The sequence below is a fragment of the Cervus elaphus genome, chromosome 23 (assembly GCF_910594005.1).
Source record: "Cervus elaphus chromosome 23, mCerEla1.1, whole genome shotgun sequence".
NCBI lineage: Eukaryota > Metazoa > Chordata > Mammalia > Artiodactyla > Cervidae > Cervus > Cervus elaphus.
In genome coordinates, this window is record NC_057837.1 from 65,325,964 (window position 1) to 65,341,603 (window position 15,640).

The 15,640-nt window shown below is 45.1% G+C and overlaps 1 protein-coding gene across 6 annotated transcripts in view; it reads right to left on the bottom strand.

Annotated features, from left to right (window-relative positions):
- The window catches only part of NDRG3 (NDRG family member 3), a 61,779-nt gene extending 49,144 nt beyond the window's left edge, over positions 1-12,635 (bottom strand). Inside the window, exons 1-2 of one of the 6 annotated variants that reach the window (XM_043884401.1) lie at positions 12,502-12,532; positions 11,473-11,564 (exon numbers count right to left, since the gene is read on the bottom strand). The gene's annotated coding sequence lies outside the window, so the exon portion shown is untranslated. Of the gene's footprint in view, positions 1-11,472; positions 11,565-12,364; positions 12,468-12,501 lie in introns of those variants that run through there. The other 5 variants (XM_043884398.1, XM_043884400.1, XM_043884397.1 and 2 more) reach the window with 5 other exon arrangements.
- Between the last annotated feature and the right edge of the window lie 3,005 nt (positions 12,636-15,640).

Here is a 15,640-nt window from a genome sequence, read left to right on the forward strand (position 1 = left end):
TTGCACATTACCTCTTAGGTATTAATAACCAATACACCAAAATGAATCCTGCTTTCAACTATGCCTACATTTGTTGTTGTTGTTCAGTTGCTCAGTTGTATCTGATCCTTTGCAACCCCATGGACTGTAGCACGCTAGTCCTTTACTATCTCCTGGAGTTTGCTCAAACTCATGTCCATTGAGTCGATGATGCCATCCAACCATCTCATCTTCTGTCGTCCCCTTCTCCTCCTGCCCTCCATCTTTCCCAGCAGCAGGGTCTTTTCCAATGAGTCAGCTCTTTGCATCAGGTGGCCAAAGTACTGGAGCTTCAGCTTCCATCAGTCTGTCCAATAACTATTCCTTTCCTTTAGGCTGACTAACAAAAGCTCTTCTACCATTATTTTGAAGAACCCTGAGGGTGCCAATGGGACCACTGCTCAAACCATGGATCCCACACACCAACCATGAGGACCCAAACATTTGTGTCACTGCAAGAGCACAAGCCCGGTATTTACCTTCCCTCTAGGATGTGGGTCTTTTCTCAGATCCCAGATACCCTATACCCTTGACTGAGCCACCGAATGCCCAGAATTTTTATTTTATTTTCCTATCAGTCACACTTCAAAAGGAGATGAGATAGCTTGAACTTTTTATCACAAATTTCAGCCAGCATCTAACATTTCTCTCTCTTCTATAGACCCCACATCAACCCACTTAGTACCCAAAATACTGGCCCAACTAGGATCTACTCATTGAATTTTTTATTTATTTACTTTTGAATTTTTAAAATAAACTTTTATTTACTTATTTGGCTGCACCAGGTCTTAGGTGAGGCATGTGGGATCTAGTTTCCTGACCTGGGATTGAACCCAGGCCCCCTGCATTGGGAGCACAGTCTTAACCAGTGGACTATCAGGGAAGTCCCTCCACAGTGTTTATTAATCACACTATGAACTGTGGCTACTCTTCATTTGGACTCCACTATTTAGCAGTAATTTAAAATGACAATTTCAAAGTTCTTCTTCCTATCATAAAATACGGGCCTGTTTTAGAAAATATGGAAACCACAGGGTAACCAAAAGATATTTTATTCACAGTCCTTCCTTCTAGAAATAATCACTGTTAATATTTCAGTCTATTTCCATCCCCCCTACACACACATAAAATGGTGATATCCTGAAACGTTTCCAACCCTGCTTTATTCCCTACTTTAATTCACTCATTTGAAAGCAGGGCACTGCAAGGTGTGAATCATTCAAATGTGACTCCACTGGGGAGCCTGTCACGGAGCCTCAGGGACAGAGGGAAGCCTGAGGTGCCTCCAAAGTGACGCATTCACCTAGTGTTTCCAGCATCTTTTAAAGATAAAGAAAGATGCCGTTTGTGCCAGGACAAACACTTAAACAAGGGCACAATCAAACGAGAAGGCTGTCCTTATCGGCTGGGCCCAATGCAGTCAATGCAGGACAGTGTGACTTAGGAACTGGCAACAAGACAGCAGGTGCTCACTTTCCGCATGACAGGGGACCCAACATATTCTTCCAGAGACCTGATTTTTGCTCAGTTCTCACTGTCTTGAGCCCTTGCCAATGAGCAGTTTTACAACTCCTATAAGAAAATTAACATCACATGGTGGAAAACTTCATCTGCAGATGCCTCTGCTACACAGACTCACTCTGTCCTGGGGATCTAAGGGCTGCAGTGCCCTCATCTGCACAAATGATACGGCTGCCAGATCGCATCCGGATACTAAGGGCTATTAATATTTTAAAAGGCTAGTGGAGATTTTATAAAAGTAGTAGATAAGAACTCTTTTCTAGTTTCATGAGATAAGGGGAAGAGTGACAAGTGAAAAAAAAAAAAGCCATCCTCAAACTGAGGAAGTGAGCCTTGTATCAAAAGGCTATAAAGGGAAAGAAGAAACGTGTAATTTCTACTCTGTGCCAGAAATTACAGTCTAAGGACCTTATGTTAATCCTCCTCATCCCAGGAGTTATATTTAACACTCCTCCCGGGTAGATATCTTCATTTCTTACTTTATAAGCAGGAAAAACTTAAGCTAAGAGAAGTTAAGTGACTTTTCTAATATCCACATCTAAGTGAGTAACAAGGCAAGGATTTAAAAATTTGATTCTTCTAGCCATGGAAAGAGTCCATAAGTACATCAGATATGGACTTTAGACCTAGGTGGGCCCCTACCTGAGTGGCACTGGGCAAAGCATTTTTCCTTTCTGGACCTGTTTCCCCATCTGTCAAGAGAAGAGGTTGGGTAGAATAACATTTTGCCCCCATTTAGGACTGAAGTTCTGTGACCCAAAGTTAATATTAATCGCTCAGTCGTGTCTGACTCTTTGCGACCCCATGGACTGAGCCTGCCAGGCTCCTTTGTCCATGGAATTCTCCAGGCAAGAATACTGGAGTGGGCTGCCATTCCCTTCTCCAGGGGATCTTCCTGGCCCAGGGTTTGAACCCAGGTCTTCTGCATTGCAGGCAGATTCTTTACCACTAAGCCACCAAGGAAGCCCTCTGTGACCCAAAAGCCCCCTCCCTATAAAGGTAGCACTTTACATTATTCCTGAGGGTAAGCATCTATCCTCCACCTCACAGGGCTCTTAATATAATCCTAAGAGGTCACCCAGTTATCAACTTATTCAGGTTCACTGATTAGCTGAAGTTCACTCAGCAAATCAGTGGGAGGATGCACTTGGCCTGATTCCAGGCACATGAGGATCTCAGGCTTTTAGCACATCCCACATTATGTTTTGTTTTTCCAGTCATGAAAAGCTCACTGAGATTTCCAGCGCTTAAGAACACTGCTTTGTTACTTTAAATAAAGACAATAAGGGACTATACATAGTACTGGCTTTCTAGGCTACAAGCTGTCTTATTTTCCAGCTTTTCCCCATGACCGAGGTAATTTGTCTGGCCTTTATCACGCTTTGCCAGAAACGAACTGACAACAGGCTACTAGTTTGTATTCTAGAAGCAGAGTCAGTCACTTTTGGTTTTGGCAAGATCGCAGACAGACTATCAAAACAGGATGAAGGCAGCAAATAAAGGAGGCACTCTCAGGAGACTGAGCTGGAAGGGGTCGGCTGGAGCTGGTGCTGGAGCAGTTATGACTGGAAAGCGGTAGGAAGTGGCCAGAGGACTGGCTGGGAAGGTGGTGGCGCTCCTACAGCAAGCTGACCAACATCCTCTCTGCTTACCTATACTGGCTAAATCATGATTATAGCACATCACAAAGCACCTTCACATCTACCATCTCACTGGGTGATCACAATGGCCTGTGAGTTAAACACTGGGGCACTGCATCACTTCTATTACAGAGATGAGGAAACCCAGGCTTACAGAGGTGAAACGGAATGAACAAAAAACACAACTAATAAATGCAACAGCTCTAACCAAAACCCAATTTTCCTCTGATCCCAAATGCTCACTCTGTGCCCTGTACCATACTTCCTCCCAGGTTATCACAGATGAAAAGATGTGGGTTGGTAAAAAAGGAAAAGAAATCCAGCTGACTGCCTCACTGTGCTCTTATCTCCGGTCCTAAATTACACTGTGCAGTTAGGATCTGGGCACAGGCTCGAGGATTAAATGTTAATATGAAGTTAATAACAAGAAAGCCCAGATTTGGAACTAGAGTCTGCCTTCACCCATTAATTCAATTGAGTAGGGGAGATTAAGTCTGTAAATAAATCACTGCAGTTCAAGGCAGGATAAACATGAGCCTATGAACTGGACAAACTCTGAGGTATTTTCTCAGCCTCAGTTGTCCTTGTTGTTCAGCCATTAAGTCATGTCTGACTCTTTATGACCCCATGGACTGCAGTCCACCAGGCTCCTCTGTCCATGGAATTCTCCAGGCAAGAATGCTGGAGTGGGTTGCCATTTCCTTTTCCAGGGGATCTTCCCAGGTAACGGTTCAAACTCGTGTCTCCTGTACTGGCAGGCGGATGCTTTACCACTGAGCCAGGAGGGAAGCCCCTTAGCCTCAGTACTGATATCTTGAGCCAGATAATTCTTCGTCATGAGGGCAGTCCTGTACATCATACAACGTTTAGTAGCACCCCAGGCCTCTACCCACTAAATGCTACAGGCAGCACCCTCCTCCAACAGTTGAGACAACCAACAATACCTCCAGATATTGCCCAATGTCCTCTGGGGGCAAAATCAACCCCAGCTGAGAACCACTGCTCTAAGGGTTACAGAGGTTTAAGGCAAAGGTCAGTTAATGCAAGCTGGGGGTGCTGAGGAAAAGTTTCATGGAGGATGTCATATTTGAACTGGACCTTTAAGAACAGGTAAAATTCCTATAGGGGAGGATGAGAGAATAAAAAGAAGGAAGTCCAGAAAGGGAGAGCATAAAAGCAAGACAAGAAAGCAGTGCTGGAAAATGCTCTAGTTCGGCAAGAAGAGGAGCTTGCTGTTGGCAATAGGGGATAAAATGTCCATTGGAGTCACATCACAGATCGCTATTTATCAACTAACAGTTACAAGATACACATACACATAAAGAAGTAGCCAACAATACAAGATACTAAAAAGATTAATATTAATAGTTTACGAGTCAAACCAGTGGTGTTTTCATATGTCCCACCTACCCAGGAGGACAGAATGTTGCCTGCGTATCATCTCTCACATTGCATCTAGTGTGCATCACTGTTTAGTCAGCGTTACACGAAGCTTGGGGCTTCCCAGATGGCACAGTGGGGTAAACAATTTGTCTGTCAATGCAGGAGATGCAGGTTTGATCCCTGGGTCGGGAAGATCCCATAGAGGAGAAAATGGCAGCCCACTCTAGTATTCTTGCCTGGGAAATTCCACGGGCTGAGGAGCCGGGAGGGCTACAGTCCGTGGGGTCGCAAAGAGTCGGACACGAGCGAGCAAATCGAGCACAGAGCAAACGAAGCTTGGAGCCAGAGCAGAGGTAGGGGAAATAACTAAGGACTGAGATGGCCAGGAGCTTCCCGAAGGAGTTGAAGAGTGCTGGGCCTTGAAAGGACATGTTCTGGATAGCTGGAAGGGAGGAGAGGACATTCCAGGTGAGGACATCTGAGTTGGGAGAGAAATAAATGTACACAACATATCCAAGAAACAGCAGGAAGAGCAACATAGCTGGGAAAGATGACAAGGCTGGTCAGAACACTGAGCACATGAATCAGACTTCACTGTGTGGAAAACCACACTTCACTGTGCGGACAACCACACTTCACTGTGCTTCCTGAGAAGCAAAATAAGTCTTTTAAAATGTGGCATCCTGTCCAATAGTTCTCTTAGCTGCACATTAGAAAGACTTAGGGAGCTCTGAAGGATGACAGTAGCAGGCCCCAACCCTAAGGATCCAACTTAATCGGGCTAAGATAGGGTCCAGTATGGTTTTTAACATGCAGATAAAGCTAAGAACCACCGGTCTACAGATATGCCTAGAAATTGAAGTGATCTGCCTAAATTCATATAGTCAGCTGGGTGTGGGGCTGGGACTGGCTGGCGTCTGGATTCCTATTTCAGGCTCTGAAAGATATCACAGAGTCCTGGGCTAAATTCCATACTTCAATCTTTAAGAAGCATAATCTGATGACTTGGCTCTCAAGTTTTGCCAGGGTTAAAGCCTGAATTAATCTAATCATAAAACTATTGACTTAAGCATCCTCTCAAGTGTCTAGGGTAACGGATGCTGGTTTCACTGCTGTCTCCTGAGGGCCCTTAGGAAAGGAAAGGGTCTCAGGAGACTCCCCAGAAAGCCAGATAAACAAGCCAAACCACCCAGCTCTGTGGAAGAAACAATGGCTTTTTAAAATGCAGCTAGCTCACTGAGCTTGTGCACCACGTAAAGGAAAGTCTGGGTTACTCTTTATCAGAAAAATACTCTGAGAGATGCTATGCCATCAGCAAAGGTGGGGGATGGGGCAGTGATCAAAGCTGCTTGAAGCATCCTTGCAGACCCTCATTTTTACAGTAAATATCTCTACCAGGCCCCAGCCCTGGATAAGGGCTATCCACACACCCTGTGTTTTTCTGAAAGGAAAAGAACGGCACCCCTCACAACAGGCCCACTCCTGTTGTGCCACTCCTGGATTCTGGCAGCAGGTGGTGAACAGGAGGTTTGCAGAGACTGCCAAGCTGGGAATCTGAGTCTGCCTGTATAATCATTCGATTAATTCCAGGGTATCAGTACAGATAACTATAAGAACAAAGCAACACACATCTCGGGGCGTTCTTTTTCACCTCACACACCCATCAACCAGTTGATCCCCTGTAACGAGGGGATCACACTAAAGTAACTCTAGAAGAAGAAGCACTACCCTCTGCCTTCAGTTCTTGAAGGATGCAGCTCAGGACACTAGGAAAGCTACTGCTGGCAAAGCTCTGGTACATGCTCTTGGGAAGGGTTCCAGGTTCCCGCCAGCTCTAAGACAGAATCCTGGAAAACAATTTGTTCTTTAAGACAATCTGAGTGGAGGTAAAGGACAAATAAGAGACCTAAGAGGCAGTACTTAAAACTCACACTAACTTCATGCTCATAATATATCTATCACTTACTCTATGCCAGATACCATAATATGCACTTTATTTGTCCATTCATAATTTCCTTATATTTCCCAACACACTCATAAGATGGTACATTAGTAATCCTTCCCATTTTACAGATGAAGAAACTGAGGCAGGAAGAGGTTTTGTAACATGCCAAAGGTCACACAGCTAGCAAGTGGCACAGAAAGGATTTGAACCTGAGCAGCCTGCAGCTAGAGCTTTGGCCAGCCTCTACAAACGACTTTTCCCACTTGATCCCAACTGATCATTAATTCTTCTACTTATTCATTTCAGGTTTGGCTACTGGAACCTACCAGGATCTTAATGATCAAAGAATTTTGAAAACTGTGAACCATCCAACAAAATGTAGGTACTATCATCATCACCATTATTATTAATGAACAGGGGAGACCTCCACCTATCTGAGGATATTTGAAAAGCAATTACCCTTGGACTGTCTAATCACCCAAAGTTACATTCCAGTCAACATCCTGGTTAAAACCAAGTCCCGACAGAAAGGTTTAAAAGAATCAACACCTTCAGGACTTCTCTGGTGGTCCAGTGTCTAAGAGTCTGTGCTTCCAATGCAGGGTGCCCGGGTTCGGTCCCTGATCAGGGAACTAACTAGATCCCACATGCTGCAACTAAGACCTGGTGCAGCAAAACAAATTAAGAAAAAAAAAGATACTGCAAAACTTGTAACAACAACCAAAAACACCTTATAATAACTAGTAATAAAATCAAGTATGAAGAGTGGCTGTATCAGAAACTTATTCTTGGCCCAAATGAAAACTCAATCTGTAGACAGTGGGCATTTTTAGGTGGTAAAGGATTAACAATCAAATGACAGAGCTAAACCTCTCTACTTGGGAAATTAAATTTTCTTTTTCTATATTAAATCTCTGAGGAATATAAAAAGTAGCACCTCCAAACAAACAGTGGGGGAGAAAGCCTGCTCCACATCATGTTCTCTACCAAGTTTAATAACATGGCTTGATAGTTTTCTGAGTAGGTTACCTAGAATTCAACTCAGAATGCAGTGAAGCCATATTTCTTCCAAAGCACACCCCATCCAGCCATGAAATATCCAACAACCATGAATATTTAATTAAGACTGATAATATGTCAAACTCTGTGATGTGCTTTGGGAACATGACAGAATTCTGCATCACTGTAACATCCCTTCACTGAAGAGATAAGATCAAAAGACAAAATACCCAATTTTGTATGGCACTTAAAATATCCTCCAGTTCTGCTGACAGCCTAGTGGTTAGGAATCTGGGCTTTCACCGCAGTGGTCCGTGTTCAACCACTGGTTGGGGAGCTGCGATTCTGTGCAGCGCAGCCAAAAAAAAAACAGACTCCCATACATCTCAGTTAATTTCACATTAATAAGACAACAATTAACGGCAAAATTGTAGGTAAATAATAAATACAACAGAATTAGCACTGTGGTTAAAGAAAAAAAAACTCATTTACCAAAGAAAGCCCTGGTCAATACTCATATTAAACCTAGGTTAAGTATCTGTGTACTATTTTCAAGCAGTCTCTTAAAAAAAAGAAAGTGGGGTTAGGGTAGGATGGTTTAAAAAGTTCTTTCCGAATAGATGACTGGATATCCAGTTCAGCAGTAAACCCAAACGTTATCAATCTGTGGACTTGAAAGTACTCAAAACACCCCTTCCTTTCATCATCTCTATTCAGTCTTGTCATTTTTTATCCTCCCAGAATCTCTCATTTGCCCTTTCCTTGTCTTTCTGACTATTCTCACTTCTTGCCTGGATTTGTTCATTCATTCATCATTTACCAAGTGTCTATTACCTGCCACACACAGAGCTAGACCCCTGCCCCTCATCTTAGGAAGCTCACATGATACTCAGCAGAGCTTCTGTCTGCCCATCTCGTTCACCAGACTGCAAGCTTTAGCAAACGCTTTGTATTTCTAGAACCAGCAGCATCTGGCATACAGCAGACACTCTAAAAATGTCTGTTGTGTGACACTAGATTACTTTAGCAAGCTCTTTTTTAACTCCATAAATATTTTAGTACATATCTTCAAAAACAACTCTTACTTTTCTTTGCTTTTTAAAACACGAAAACAATATGTGCACAATGCAAAAATAGTACTGAAAGCTACGGAGTAAAAAGTGAATTCTCCAACCCTCTAAATCCCACTCCCAGAAATGACTATTATTACAGTTTGGAATGTATCTTTCCAGAACTTTCCTATGTTGGTATACAACACACAGAGATACACTTTTTCTGGAACAAGTTCTTTGATAGTTTCTGACTCTAGTTTTTCAACTTTCTAATCCAGCCCAAGTTCTCAAAGTGCTGTCCCTGAATCAGGAGCATCAGCAACATCTGGGAACTTGTTAGAAATACAAATTCTCAGACCCCACCCCAGACCTACTGAATCAGAAACTCTGGAGGTGGGGCCCCCACAATCTGTCTTAATACACTTCAGGTAATTCTTATACACACTAACGGTTGACAACCACTGAACACAAGCAAGTCACCCTGGTCAAGCCAGTTTTTTTTTATTGTCCCTTAGATATTTTATTGTCAGATGTGGCAACCGTGCTTTGGTTTTAAGTGTTAGGCGCTTAGTCGTGTCCAACTCTTTGCAACCTCATGGACTGTAGCCCGACAGCCTCCTCTGTCCATGGAATTCTCCAGGCAAGAACACTGGAGTGGGCTGCCATTCCCTTCTCCAGGGGATCTTCCCGGCCCAGGGACCAAATCCAGGTCTTTCGTATTGCAGGCAGATGAGCCATGTGAGCCACCTACCATCGTACTTCAGAATGCATTCCTCGTTCTTTTGATGAACTCTGACCATACCAATCTGTCAAAGCCCAGAAGGGTCCTCGATCCCCCCCAAAGTGCTCTCTGTGTCACAGCTCACACTGATCCCTCTTGACATACCTAGTCCCTCTACCACATAATTTAACAATTAGGTATGTGCTGTCTCCAACGTTAGAGACGGGTTCTTTAACTCTTCCCCAACGGACCATAAGCTCCCTGAAGATGTGAATTGTATTTCTGCCACCCCTTCCTCACCCCTGTTCCACAAATTTTAAGAGCTGGGCTTCCCTGGTGGCTCAGACAGTAAAGCATCCACCTGCAAATATGGGAGACCTGGGTTCAGTCTCTGGGTTGGGAAGATCCTCTGGAGGAGGGCATGGCAACTCACTCCAGTATTCTTGCCTGGAGAATCCCCATGGATAGAGGAGCCTGGCAGGCTACAGTCCATGGGGTTGCAAAGAGTCGGATACAACTGAGAGACTAAGCACATACACAAGGAGGAATTCACTGAAATATTGATAAACTTTTAGTGGATAAAAACTCTGCATTCAAGTTGCAGCACCAGTTCTGTAACCCTGGCCTTGGACAAGTTCCCTTCTCAGAAAGAAGTCTACAAAAGCGGCACAGCTGGACTCAATGACTTGATGCTTCCTTTCAGCCTTGGGCAATGTATAACTTTATGAAATGTCCCACACTGGAATATCGTACTCTGTTATATTTGAGTATACCATTATATGCATTGCTTTGCTTATAATGCTATTATGGTGATTTTTAGACTTGAGTTACAGTTAGGAATAATATTTCCTAGTTAGCTAGTAAGCTCTTTGCACAAGAACTATGAGAATCTTACACCATACCCAGCACCATTCCTTATGCATAACAGCTCAATCTATTTGCAGATTATCTGGAAAAAAATCTTAAAATTTTTTTATTTATATAGAAAGCCTATGCACCCATCTACTGCCTCCCAAATGGCCCTTTGAATATTTATTTTTATAAGTACTATGAAGATTTATAGTAAAAATTGTGACTACTCTGATAACACTGGGGCAGTCAGCCACATAAGGCAAAAGAAGGTAAAACTGAATCTTACATGTATTTGTGCTAGTCATTCAGTCGTGTCTGACTCTTTGCGACCCCATGGACTCTAACCCTCCAGACTCCTCTGTCCATGGGATTCTCCTGGCAAGAATACTGGAGGAGGTTGCCAGTTCCTTCTCCTACCTGTGTTTAGGGACAGACTGAAAACCTATAAGCCTGAGGCTACCTTTGTGCAACATGCAAATAAAAATTGCCCTGTACACTTAAGCGACATATACCAATTCCACTCTTGGGGATAAATTTTATCTTGGGGATAAAATTTTTCTGCAAATTTTCAGACACAAGAGGGAGGACTAGAGACCTCTGAGTGGTCAGTGATGACCAGAAGTTGAATTTAAAGAGAAGGCTAGCAAAGAGAAATTGAAGGGCAGAATGAAGGAACAGAAGGGCAACAGGAAAACATCATTCTCTAAGTAATAGAAAGGAACTATGGAAATTCATTGATTCTTTCCCAGGGCCTACTGTGAGCCAAGCACTTGGGGGTGCAAAGATGTTCCCTGACCTCAAGGAGCTAATAGTCTTAAGAGTAAGACTGAAGTCTCTACCCTACCTACCTACCTATCTACCTACACACACACAAGCGCACACGCACACGCATGTATGTGTGTATGTAATTCTAATTGAGAAAATCAAGCAAGGAAGGCTTCACAGAAAAGGTGGTAAGTTAATGGAGCGTTGAAGTATGCAGGAGAATTTGCTAAGGATTGGGGGGGGAAAAGACAGTTTGAGCTATTTATTTTGGGGAAGAAACATTCCCATATTTTTACAGCTGTTCCTTTGGGACTTTAAATCGGTGAGGCTTCTTATATTCAACACTACTTTGTCAAGGGTCTCTTTCTCTTTTTACTTCATCTTAAATGAGAGGTTCAAGCCCAGCACTGGAATAGAGCCAGAAAGCCCCAGGATAAGGGGAGTGCTCGCCAGATTTGTTCTTTCACCTCCAAATCCAACCAGCCCAGCTCTATCAGTCTTGACCTCCTGGCAGCCAGAAAAGAAAAGCTAATAATATCCTCTGGGGGCAAAATCTGGACCCAAGACAAGGCTTACCTCTGTTCTGCCAGTAAGCCACCGTCCCTGCTCCTAAACCAGGAGGCTCCCAGTTTACCTGTGACAGAGAGGCCAGCTCTGCAGGAAAAAAGCTGCATGAAAAGGAAAAAGGACGCATCTGATGGCGAAGTGCTGAGGTACTGAGATAATCTTCAAATGTTTACGAAAATCCCTAGCACACCTGCAAGCGTTGGGTGAACGTGAGCTCTTAATAACAAAGCTATTACCATTATTCCAGTTAACACCTAAATTGTACTTCATCAACAAGAAAATGCTGTTTGTGCAAGCCTACTTTTATGACGTTGAAGAATCTCCGGAGATGCGAGTGTATTTCAGATTTTTTTTCCAAAGGGACAAGATCAAATTTCAACCGCACTAGCCTGAGAGCCCCCGACCGTGAGTTCAAGAGCCACTCCAGCCTCTCGTCTGGCGCGTGACCTTGGGCAGGGAGCCTCACCGCTCGGTGCCTCAGTTTCCTCACCCAGGGCTAAGAAGCCGCTCCCTCGCATGGTCGTCGCCGGGTACAGCCAGTGGGTACTCTTGACCGCACCAGGACCCCACGGGTGCAAGGCAAGCTCTCGGCGCATCTTCCAGGTTCCCTGCCCGCCCCCCCCGCCTCCCCCCCCCCCGGCTCCCGGGCAGACTGGGCAGACGAAGGTCCGACCCCGAGGCCCACCGAGCCCCACCGCCTGCAGAGCCGGAGCGGGAAAGGGGGTCGCGCCCGCGGCGGGTCCGAGGCTGAGGTGCTGGGCACCCAGAGGCTCGGCCGCTGCCGCCTGCACGCCGTCGCCAGCGGGTTCGCCGTGAGCCCCGCCGCCCAGGTGAGTAGCGGCCGAAAGAGGCCGGGCTGCCCCGGGCCCCCAAGCGACGAGGGCGGACGGCGCCCGAACACCTGGAGGAGGCTGGCAGCGCTGACCCAAGCCCCGGCGCGCTGGGGTGATGAGGCGGGGAAGAAGGCAAAGAAGGACGACGACCCCGCAGGCAGCACGGCGCGCCCCCAGCCAGCCAGGCTGAGGCGCTCACACTCACCTGAAGCTCGGGCAACCGCCGTCAGCGCAGCAGCCGCGGCGGCGGGAGTGGGGCGGGGAAGGCTCTGCGCCCGCGCAGGCGCGCTGAGGACGCCAGGCCGCACATGCGCACTGTGCCTGCCTGGCTGGGGAACTACGGAGAAGATGGTGGTTGAGTTGGCGCCATCTTCGGCGCACAGTGATTTTCTCTCATTGTTTTTGGTTGTAGCTTCCTTTGGCCAGCTCCAGTATGAAAGTATTGAATGGAAAATAAATAATTCATACGTTTTTATTTGCTGTGCTGTTCTGAGTAGTGTGTTGAAATCTCTGGGTTTGCTCCCTCCCACCAGGGGAAGTGAATCAGTCCTTTGTCCAGCATACCCACGCGGTATATGCTGCTTTCCCCCTTAGTCTTCTAGTCTCTGTCATCAGATCGATTGTCTGGATACGGAAGTGTCTGTTTCAAGTAACTCTTACTTTGCTTGATAATGGCCCCAAAGTCCGAAAGTGGTATTGCTACTGATGTGGACAAGCCAGAGAAGCCATAACTGGTTAAAGTTCTCAAATTAGTAAGAAAAAAACAGGTATGTTGAGGTTTTATGGTAAGAATGAGTTTTCTGTGAGGGACTTTCCTGGTGGTCCAGTGGCTAAGACTCTGGGCTCTCAACACCAAGGTCCTGGGTTTGATCCCTGGTTGGGGAACTAGATTGCACATGTTGCAACCAAGACCCAGTGCAGCTAAAAATTTTTTTTTTTTTTAGATTGAACTTTCTGTAAAATAGCAGGGGAAAAATTTGTGCTTTTAGGTCATACTTCAAGCTGCTAAAGTTAGGGCCACAGTGCATAAAAGGTGCTTAGTGAAGAATGAAATACACCTGAAACTAGCACAGCATTGTTAATAAACTATTCCTTGTTCAGTCACTAAGTTGTGTCCAACTCTTATGACCCCATGGGCTGCAGCACACCGTTTCCCTGTCCTTCACTATCTTGTGGAGTTTGCTCAAATTCATGTCCATCGAGTCAGTGATAATATCTAACCATCTCATTCTCCGTCTCCCTCTTCTTTTGCCTTCAATCTTTTCCAGAATCAGGATCTTTTCCAGTGAGTCAACTCTTCACATCAAGTGGCCAGAGTACTGGAGTTTCAGCTTCCAGATCAGCCCTTCCAATGAATATGCAGGGTTGATTTCCCTTAGGGTTGACTGGTTGGATCTCTTTGCAGTCCAAGGGACTCTCAAGTCTTCTCCAGCACCACAATTCAAAAGTATCAATTATTCCACGCTCAGCCTGCTTCATGATCCAACTCTCACATCCGTACATGACTACTGGAAAAACCGTAGCTTTGAGTATACGGACATTTGTCAGCAAAGTGATGGCTTTGCTTTTATGGTAATAAACTATACTTCAATATAAACTTTTTTAAAAATGAAAAGGCATTAAATTTATGAAAGACATGAACAAAATACATATTCTGATTGACATGTTGCTCCAGAAAGCACGGAATCTAAACTGAAGTTCATGTGTCCCACTGTCAGTGAGGCCAAACAAATCAAAATGATGGACTTTGGAGCAGAGAAAGGTTGATTGCAGGGCTAAGCAAAGACCAACCAACCTGGGCTCAAACGACCCAAACTCCCTCATGGCTTTCAGGGAAGGAATTTTAAAGGCAAAATTTGGGGTGAGGGCTGCAGGATCCATAACTTTCTTCTGATTGGTTGGTGGTAAGGTAACAGGGTGATGTTTCAACTTTCTGGTTCCAATCAGTCTGGGGTATATTGCTGTCCTCATGCAATCACCATCTTCCACCTGGGTGGGGCTGGGGTGGGGGGTAGGTCTTAGTTTCTTCATAACAACTCAAAGACATGTGTCAGATGGTTATGTATATCCCTTAAGGAGGAAAAAGGACTCTTTTTATCACTGAACTATTGTTTCCTGGTTGCTTTTCTTCTCTTTCCTCATTGCTCTTTGGAACTCAGAGGAGGCCCAGGAGACCAAAGCGTCTCTCTACAGACAAGAAATGGGAGGTGGAAGGGCTTTTGTATGCAGGAGAGCCCCACTAGCTCCTGCTTGGTCCCAAGCCATTACAAAGACTTCAGCAAGGGATCCCCTAAAGAGTGACACCAAGCCATTTACTGAAAATAAGGGATGGTTGGGGCTTCCCTGGAGGCTCAGATGGTAAAGAATCTGCCTGCAATGCAAGAGACCTGGGTTTGATCTCTAGTTCAGGAAGATTACCTGGAGAAGGGAATGGCTACCCATTCTACTATTCTTGTCTGGTGAACTCTATGGAGAGAGGAGCCTGGCAGGCTACAGTCCGTGGGATCACAAAGACCTGGACACAACTGAGCAACTAACACTAACATAAGGGATGGTTATACAGATTTAGCAATAGTTTGGACTGGAAAGTAGAAAAATTACTGGGGAGACTGTGTCTGCCAATGAAGATATGATACCAAGCAGGACCCTGTGGGGGGTTCCGGGCACAAAAGCCTTTCTTTGTCCCACAACTCTTTTTTGTTGTTTTGGGTGTACCACACAGCTTGCTGGGATGCGGGGATCTTAGTTCCCTGACCAGGAAATGAACCCAGCAGACCTGGCCTGAGTCCTAACCACTGGACCACCAGGGAATCCCCCCACCACCCCGCATTTCTTGATTACAGGAAATAGGCCTCATTCATTCCATGACCTTCCCTGAGTTGCAAAGGCAGGTTCAAACTGTTGCTAATTAGAGACAAAGGTCCATAGAGTCAAAGCTATGGTTTTTCCAGTAGTCATGTATGGATACAAGAGTTGGACCATAACGAAGGCTGAGTGCTGAAAGATTTGATGCTTTTGAACTGTGGTGTTGGAGAAGAGTCCTGAGAGTCCCTTGGACAGCAAGATCCAACCATTCAATCCTAAAGAAAATCAATCCTGAATATTCATTGGAAGAACTGATGTTGAAGCTGAAGCTCCAATGCTTTGGCTATCTGATGCAAAAAGCTGACTCAATGGAAAAGACCCTGATGCTGGGAAAGACTGAAGGCAGGAGGAGAAGGGGACAACAAAGAACGAGATGGTTGGATGGCATCACTGACTGAATGGACATGAGCTTGAGCAAGCTCCGGGAATGGTGATGGACAGGGAAGCCTGGCACACTGCAGTCCATGGGGTCACAAACA